The sequence below is a fragment of the Uranotaenia lowii genome, chromosome 1, assembly GCF_029784155.1.
Source record: "Uranotaenia lowii strain MFRU-FL chromosome 1, ASM2978415v1, whole genome shotgun sequence".
Taxonomy (NCBI): domain Eukaryota; kingdom Metazoa; phylum Arthropoda; class Insecta; order Diptera; family Culicidae; genus Uranotaenia; species Uranotaenia lowii.
In genome coordinates, this window is record NC_073691.1 from 35,785,967 (window position 1) to 35,794,488 (window position 8,522).

The 8,522-nt window shown below is 30.9% G+C and overlaps 1 long non-coding RNA gene across 1 annotated transcript in view; it reads left to right on the top strand.

The window, feature by feature from the left end:
• The window catches only part of LOC129738956 (uncharacterized), a 61,580-nt gene extending 53,267 nt beyond the window's left edge, over positions 1-8,313 (top strand). Inside the window, exon 3 of the long non-coding RNA XR_008735701.1 lies at positions 8,240-8,313. This is a non-coding gene — a long non-coding RNA (uncharacterized LOC129738956). The remainder of the gene's footprint in view (positions 1-8,239) is intronic.
• Positions 8,314-8,522: the final 209 nt, after the last annotated feature.

Sequence of the window (8,522 nt, forward strand, 5' to 3'; positions counted from 1 at the left end):
TTTGTCATTTTTGTCATTTTTGTCATTTTTGTCATGTTTGTCATTTTTGTCATTTTTGTAATTTTTGTCATTTTTGTCATTTTTGTCATTTTTGTCATTTTTGTCATTTTTGTCATTTTTGTCATTTTTGTCATTTTTGTCATTTTTGTCATTTTTGTCATTTTTGTCATTTTTGTCAATTTTGTCATTTTTGTCATTTTCGTCATTTTTGTCATTTTTGTCATTTTTGTCATTTTTGTCATTTTTGTCATTTTTGTCATTTTTGTCAATTTTGTCATTTTTGTCATTTTCGTCATTTTTGTCATTTTTGTCATTTTTGTCATTTTTGTCATTTTTGTCATTTTTGTCATTTTTGTCATTTTTGTCATTTTTGTCATTTTTGTCATTTTTGTCATTTTTTTCATTTTTGTCATTTTTGTCATTTTTGTCATTTTTGTCATTTTTGTCATTTTTGTCATTTTTGTCATTTTTGTCATTTTTGTCATTTTTGTCATTTTTGTCATTTTTGTCATTTTTGTCATTTTTGTCATTTTTGTCATTTTTGTCATTTTTGTCATTTTTGTCATTTTTGTCATTTTTGTCATTTTTGTCATTTTTGTCATTTTTGTCATTTTTGTCATTTTTGTCATTTTTGTCATTTTTGTCATTTTTGTCATTTTTGTCATTTTTGTCATTTTTGTCATTTTTGTCATTTTTGTCATTTTTGTCATTTTTGTCATTTTTATCAAAAATGGAAAAAAAAATTGTCATTGGATTTATTTTTTCGAATTCTTTTTTTTTAATTGGGAAATTTTAATTATTTTTTTATCTGTCGAATCTGTCATTTATATTACTAATGGTTTTTTTTGTCAAGTCTGTCATTTTAGTCTTTTTTCCTTCACTTGTTAATTTTGTCAAAATTTTGCTCATTCAGTCAATTATAAATTCTATCGATTTTTTTGATATGATTTTGTTTTAAGTTTTGGATTTTTGTCAATTCAATCTATTTTGTTAATTTGAATATTTTGGAAATCGTGTCAATTTTCTTGGGTTCGACAATTCTAGCAGGCTTATCATTTTTTTTGTCTATGTTAATAAAGACAATTTTTTAAATTTGAATATTTTTGCATACTTAGCATACAATTGACTTTACTGCAAATCACTTGAATACTTTGTTATTGTTTTGGTTCAAAATGCGATGCAAATTTATGGAGAGAAAAGCAGCTTCGTTAACTAAAAAAATCTTGGCAAAAACCGGGCCTGGTGGACAAAACTTAGGACCGGAAAGTCATACGTGCTAACGCCAGTAAGTGTACTACCTCGGTTCGGGATGTGGCCAAAAAGTGGAATCTCCTCACAGAACTGTCCATCGTGCCAATACAAGATTGAATCGAAAGACATATAAGAAGCAGAAGTTGCCGAAGCGCAGAAGAAGCAGAAGTTGATCGAAAACAAACAGTTTTCGATCATAAATTTGAATTCGATCACTGGCCTACAAATAACTGGAATCTAATTTTTCTATTGAATTGAAAAAAAAACTATGGAGAACATTAAAGAGAAATAAAATTTGGATTTACTCCTGAATTGTGTTTATATTACAAATTTTTAAATCGTTTTTAGACATAATGTGACCCCCTATACATGTTTGTTTGAGTGTGGCTGGACAAAAAATGTCCTTAACTGCCACTCAACTTTTCGTCATTCGCCTTTAAATGACCCCCAAGGATAGAAAGCTAACGACACATCGGAGGACCTTCAAAAGCATGTCCCAAATTTTGAATGCGTTTTATTTTCATCTGAGTTACTACTGCAAGTGAAAATTCCGTATTTTTTTCTTCAAAACTGTACCTCCCTGTTCTTAATTTCTCTCAAAACTGTCGTAAGGCTGCCCCGTTTTCGATTTTCTTTGCCTACGCCAACAATTTTGGGATTTGGGCATGGCGTGGTTGAATTTTTCATTTGCAAGATGAAAACGAAAACTTTCTCATCTTGGGAACAGGGGGATGGCAATTTTTCCACCAATAAATGGGAAAAGAAAAGCATAGCTGTTTGCTGGGGTGTTGTTGTTTGGAACAAAATGGGTGATTCGTTCTCCCTCCGCTATCTCATTTTCTCAATGAATCTCTCTTTGTTGAGCTGCGTTCCCAAAATATAGTGGGTGGAGGAAGAAAGATGGGTGGGAAAATTGTTGTACCATTTCACCGGGGTAATTAAATTAATCTTATCTCGGGAGCCGCGTAATGGCCAAGGACGGCCGGCTGACTCAGTGCTCGGTGCTCGATTTGAGGTTTTATTTATTTATTATTAAGAAGGTTGGTGCTTGAGTTGTTGTCCCGTATTTTTATCCCCTTCTCGTGTTGATCACCCCGGAGTTGAATTAAAAGTGGAGAAAGGATGATCATTTATTATTCATGTGAGCATAAAACTTTTATGCTGGGTCTTCCATTTTTTTTTTTGGCTACCACGTTCAGGAAATTAAACTGCCCCGATAAATTAGCTTTGATTATTGCTGCAAATGTAGCAATCCTTTGAAGTAACCTGTTGATGATGATTAATGTTAATTGAAAATGATAAATTTTGAGGAAATTGCACTTTTGTACATTTTTGTTCTGTATTGTTTGAAAATTTATTTGTTTTTGTAGTTTTTGTTTTGATTTTATGTTTTCAATTAATTTTTGAGGTAAAACTGTTGTATTATTATTGTTATACACTAGGGAGGCAGCCAGATGGGCCATGTCAAATTTGGAAAACCGATCATACATATTTTGTAGATTGGTCTAAAAAACTGACCTATGCAAAGTTTCAGCTCTATCGGGCTTGATTTAGAAGTCACCAAAAGGGGGGAAAAGAAATGAGGAAAATCAGAATTAGAATTATGATGCCAAACGACTTAGCAATGCATGCAACGTCGAGATCTGGTATCATCTCGAAAATATATTTATGGCCAAAAATCGGCTTCCTGGAATTCAGTCAGATTTCCGAAAGTCTAAGAAAGTCTATTTATGACCAAAAAATTGTGATTTTTGAGGATAAAAAAAACTGAAACTCTTGAAACGCTTTGAGGCACCCCAGAACTAAGACCGGTTGAGCTGAAATTTTCACAGTTCAGTTTTTTGGGCCAACCTACGAATTTTATGTAGTCAGCTTTCAAAGTTCGATCATGACATTTACGGTGTTGAGAGACGGTTTCACATTTTTGGTCACATCTCGAACTGAGGTAGGCTTCCAACTGACGTTAGCACACTTGACTTTCCGGTCCAGAGTTTTGTCCACCGGACCCGGGTTCAGTACAATTTTTTTGTCCAGTGAGCTGTTTTCTTCTCTATACTTCTGGAACGAATTATGGACCAACTGATTCAGCAAATGTTGGGGTAAGTACACCATTTGTGCACGATTTATTTACGCTATTCCAGGAAAATGCTTCTCATTATATCGAAAATTATGATAACTTTAGCTCACGATACACAGATTTTTAAGTTAAAGTAATGGCAACAACACCCAGCAGAAATCAGTTATTTAAACGTCATCCGGAATAAGCCGATTAGTATCAAAATCCTGCTTAGACATGATGGGACCCTCCATATTTTTTGTCCATTACTGAATCATTATAATAAAGTCTGAAACTCATTTATGGCGAGTTTTATTTCACAACCAGAGTAATTTGTCTCATTTTAGAGTATTTTTGTCATTTATTGTTATCTCATTAAGGTTTTTCCTGTTACACTTTAAAATTCAAGTTATCTGACGATTGACATTTTTTTTGTCTTTGTTTGGATTTAATTTGGTTCTGTCTCTTTTTCCTAAGCTTTTCAAACGATTTAAGTATTTGTTTATGTCTTATTGTTGTTTTATTGTCTAGTTCCGGTATATTTCTGTTTTTTTATTATTCCATTGCTGCTATCTTTAAATTGTTCATTCGATTTTTCATTTACATCTCTACTTGCTGTTTCAGACAAATTCCAAATATTGTTTTCGTTCAATTAAATTATTTTTTTATATTTTTTATCGTCAAATATAACATTGCATCGTAGCAAATTAAAATGGGACATTTTGAATCACAACGCCAAATAACTAAGTATTCGAATCTTATATCTTGTATCTTTATATCTTTTTATGAACCGATAGTGATAAAGATTTAACTATAAAACAAAAGCGAAAATGATTCAAAGTAGTAACTAAAAGCTTGGTTTTGATCTGTTATGTTTTCTAAATTAATGTATTTTTACATTCTATGCTCACCACCAAATTTGGATTTTTTTCTTACCTGTTTCAAATTGCTTTCTTAAATTTCAATTAAAAATTTCAATCACACACATTTTCAATATAATTTTTCAATGATGAATTGAACGAACATTATAAAGGTATTTCAAATATGAAAATTAATTTTAATGAATTCCAAAATTAAGTGTACGAAATCCTTTATTTTGATAACCGGTGGAATTTGATAATAAAAAAAATTAAAATTCTGATTCAATCACGAAACACTCTCTCATGCAATGTGCTATTATTTTTATTTTTTTTTTATTTTTTCTTAGCTGCAAAAAAATTAAAAATAATCAAGAATTATCACTTGAATAAAAAAATAGAATCATAAAGATATCATCTTAAATCAATTTTTTTATTTTGATGTTACTCAATGATTTTTGGCATTTTTTTTTCAATTTTTGTTAGTAAATCTGATTTTGGCCTGATTTAACATTTAGACCAATCCTGGTATTTAATTTTTCTTAAACAGAAATATTAACTTTAGTCTATTTAACTCTTTTGAAGCTTTTATCAATGTTTTTTTTTTATTTATGAGCATTTTTTTTGTTTGAATCTGTATTCTCAATTGAACTAAAGAATAATTAAGAATATAAGTAGGTTTGAATTTTTTTGTAATTCTTAAGTTTTGAGATATGTGCTACTGAAATTTAATTTTCAAAACTACAGTTCAAAAAACAGTTTTGAAAAATTTAGGATACATTGCCAAAAATTAACTTCTTTGAATCATTGAATACATTTTATCTGTACTTTCTATAAATTTATTCACCAAAATTCATATGAAATTATTTGTAAATCTTCATGAATTTTTAAGGCCAATATTTAAAAACACATACGTGGACAGTAAAAGATAAGAAAAAAAATCAGGTGTTGAATAAAATGAACAAACGATAATCGCGGTGATTGACCTTCAATTTATAAATTTATTTGAAATTTTTGTTATTTATTCTTTTTTTTTAAACTTATGTGGTGATTTTTTTTTACTAAGAAGCAAGCTAATTTTGGGACTAAACTTCCATATCAATTGAGCATTTTTGGTGGTGTTGTATTGCTTACTGAATTTGGTTATCGAAAATCCCCCCCTCATGAACGAGTTCTTCACACGGGCTTGTTTTCCAACAATAAATCATTTTTTATTCAATTATATTGCTGATTGACTCTCAACCAACAATGAATTATAAAATATAAAAAAAAATTTGATTTGACTTTTGATTTGATCGCTCTTATTTGATTCGTACATTCAAATGTAAATAAAGTACATCATACCGTAATCTTTGATCGACTTTTTGCCTTTTACTTTTTGTAGATTCAGTTGTAGTGTCTGAAGCTTTTTGTCAATTCAAGAATTTATTCTATTGGTTTTATCTATAAATATACAAAACAATATTCATTCTTATAAGGTCGCTTTAACTTGATGATAAATGTATGAAAAACTTTGTGTGTGTTATTCGAGGTGTCTTTTTTTAAATAATGTTAAGAAAAAAATCGGAATCACTGAGAATTTGCCTCATTAAAGATAGGACTCTCTCTTCTATTCAACGCACTATTCAGACAAAAAAAATCAATTGGAGGGCCCAAAACAACTTTTATTTTTAAGATTTGTGAACAAATTACAAGAGCAAAATTTTTAAATTTTCTCTATAAATTTTTCAAAAAAACTTCAAATTTGATGTTTTTTAGCTTGCATTTTCAATGATAACTTCCTTCATTATGAAGGTTTGAGATGAGTGAAGAAAGAAACTATTTTTTTTTTACTTGGGAATCAATTGCTATCAAGAAAAACAGTTGTAAAATTGTGGACTAGGGATGAGTTTTGAGGGTTTTGGCGTCGAGGTTGTTACTCTTGTATCATTTTAGTTGTTCGTCAAAATTTTATAAGGAAATTAAAATTTTAAGTTTAGCTAAAAACATGGCGCTTTGCTTTTTTGGACCCTCATAGAGGGTTGAACCTCCAAACTCTCCTCCCCCCGTTCCTATGGTCATGGTCCCGTTTGTGTATCATTATTGTCTCACTTTTGTAACAATTCGTTAAGTTTTAGTTTCGTTTTTTTATCTTTTTTAATGCTGTCCCATTTCTTTATTGGTTGGGTTTCGTTAAAAAATTCCTCCATGATGTTTTTATTTATTCCTTTCATTTCAAAATTTACTTTTGATATTTTCCTTGAATATTGCAGTTTTTCCACATTCTTCTGAAAATTTTTTTTTAAATACTTGCTCTTTTTGTTTCATTTTTGACACAGTTTTATCATGATTTTAATTTTGTATTAGTCTGATTTTCGCAATTGTTTCTATTCTCTTTACATTTTTACTATTTTTGTTTAATTTTTGTATTTTTTTTTACGATTAATTTTGTTTTAGATTGTCTTATTTATGTTTCAACTTTGTATTTTTTTAACAATTTTTCTCAATTATAATTTGCTTCCGTCAAACTCCTTCAAGTTTATGTGTCTATTTTTGATTCTTTGAATTAATTTTGAACGCTTTTTCGATTGTTCGTTACTCAAGTTTTGTCTCTAGTCGATTGTTTATTTAGCTTATTTATGGTCTCTTTCTCTTTTTTAATCTTTATTAGAATATTTGCTCCATTATTCTGAATTTAGTAAGGCCGGAACAAATTTCAAATCCTTCTTTTGTCACTCGGAGTTGGAACATCGCGAGGGGGGGGGGGGGGGGCATAAAAAATAATGCGAAAAACAAATAAATTTGAATAAATTGCACGAAAGCTTGTATGCAACCAAATTGTATACTATATCACTATAACTTCTATCTTTCAAAATTTGGTTTTTGGTTTTGTAATCTTTCGAATATTTGAATTTTTATGTGAAATTTACTTAAAATACTTCAAACTTTATTTATTCCCCCCCTTCGGGATTTTGGAAATTTCGAAGGGGGGGGGGGGGTGACAACAGAAGAAATTGATATTTGTTCCAGCCTAATTGTTATCATATATCCTGTTGCTTTTTGAAGATTTTTTTCATTTTTGCCAAAACTTTGACATATTTTTGACTCATAATGTCTCAACTTCATCAATTCGATTTTTCCTTTGATTAGTTTATTCATGTTCTTCTGACTGGTAGTGTATTTTTTTCTGATTTATTTGTTTTTTTTTCTATCTTTTTCCTTTTATATTTTTTGCGTCCCATTTGAGATTTTTTTAATTAAGATTCAATTGGTCTTATTTTGAATTCTTGACGGTCTTTTATTAGTTTTTCTGAGTTTTTGTTTCGGCTTATCTATTGCCAATTTTTTATTTGATAGCTTAATTTAAGTTTTTCACGTTTTAATTTCTATACAAATTGTTCAAATTCAGAGCTCAACCGCTAGTAAATTTATTAATGAAAAATTCACCCGAAACAGAAAATAAAACTTTTATACCTCCTCGTTGAGTGCTCCATTTCTCCCGAAAATTGGATTATTTATCCGAATGTGAGTGTGTTTGTTTTGCATTTCACTTAAAATCCTGCTCGCTCGTCTTTGACTGCTGCTGTTGCTGATTCCACTCGATCGAATTGATAAAACTTGCATACAGCAAACGAAGAATGGATGGTGGTCTCGGTCATACATCATGCTGACTGAACACATTTATTTTCCTCATGCTCATGCGGTGACTGCGAGATGTTAAAAAAAATCTACTTATATGAATGTGAAAAAATAAAAAGTGTACTCTCCTAAAGTTGATTTATAATTTTATTCTTCTCTTCTCATTTCTTTTCATGTGTGGCACGTTGCCGGAATTTGTGTCGCCCCTCAAACAAAATTGCGCGTTTTATGTGAACCAAAAATAAAAATAAAAATATAAAAATAAAAACAATCTCACATACTTCTCCCCCAACGACGCCTGATTCCTCACCCGCGATGGAAACGGAACACATTACGAATAATCTTCATCTGGGGATGACACGCTACGGTGATGATCCTGCCTGCCTTCCGCCGGATGCTGTTGCTGTCTTTCTCCCTCTCCAAATGAACCTCGGGCTTCCGGTGGCCAATTTTCCAGTACGGATTCGTGAATTATGCACTGGAGCTGCTGGTACTGAAAAACTTCGGTCTGAACATATGGGAACAAATAAAGTAAGTACAAATTGATGTTTTTTTTTCACGGGGATTTCTCTTTTTTCGCTCTCTCGGTTGTTTTGATCGGATTTACCGGTAGGTAATTGGTGTGGGTGGGATTTTCCACCCCGTCGGCTTTGGCACACGTGACTTCATTCAGAACTGTAAGAAGGATGATGGAATTAAATGTGGTGGGGTAACAGGATGACAACCAGTAGAATTGCAAA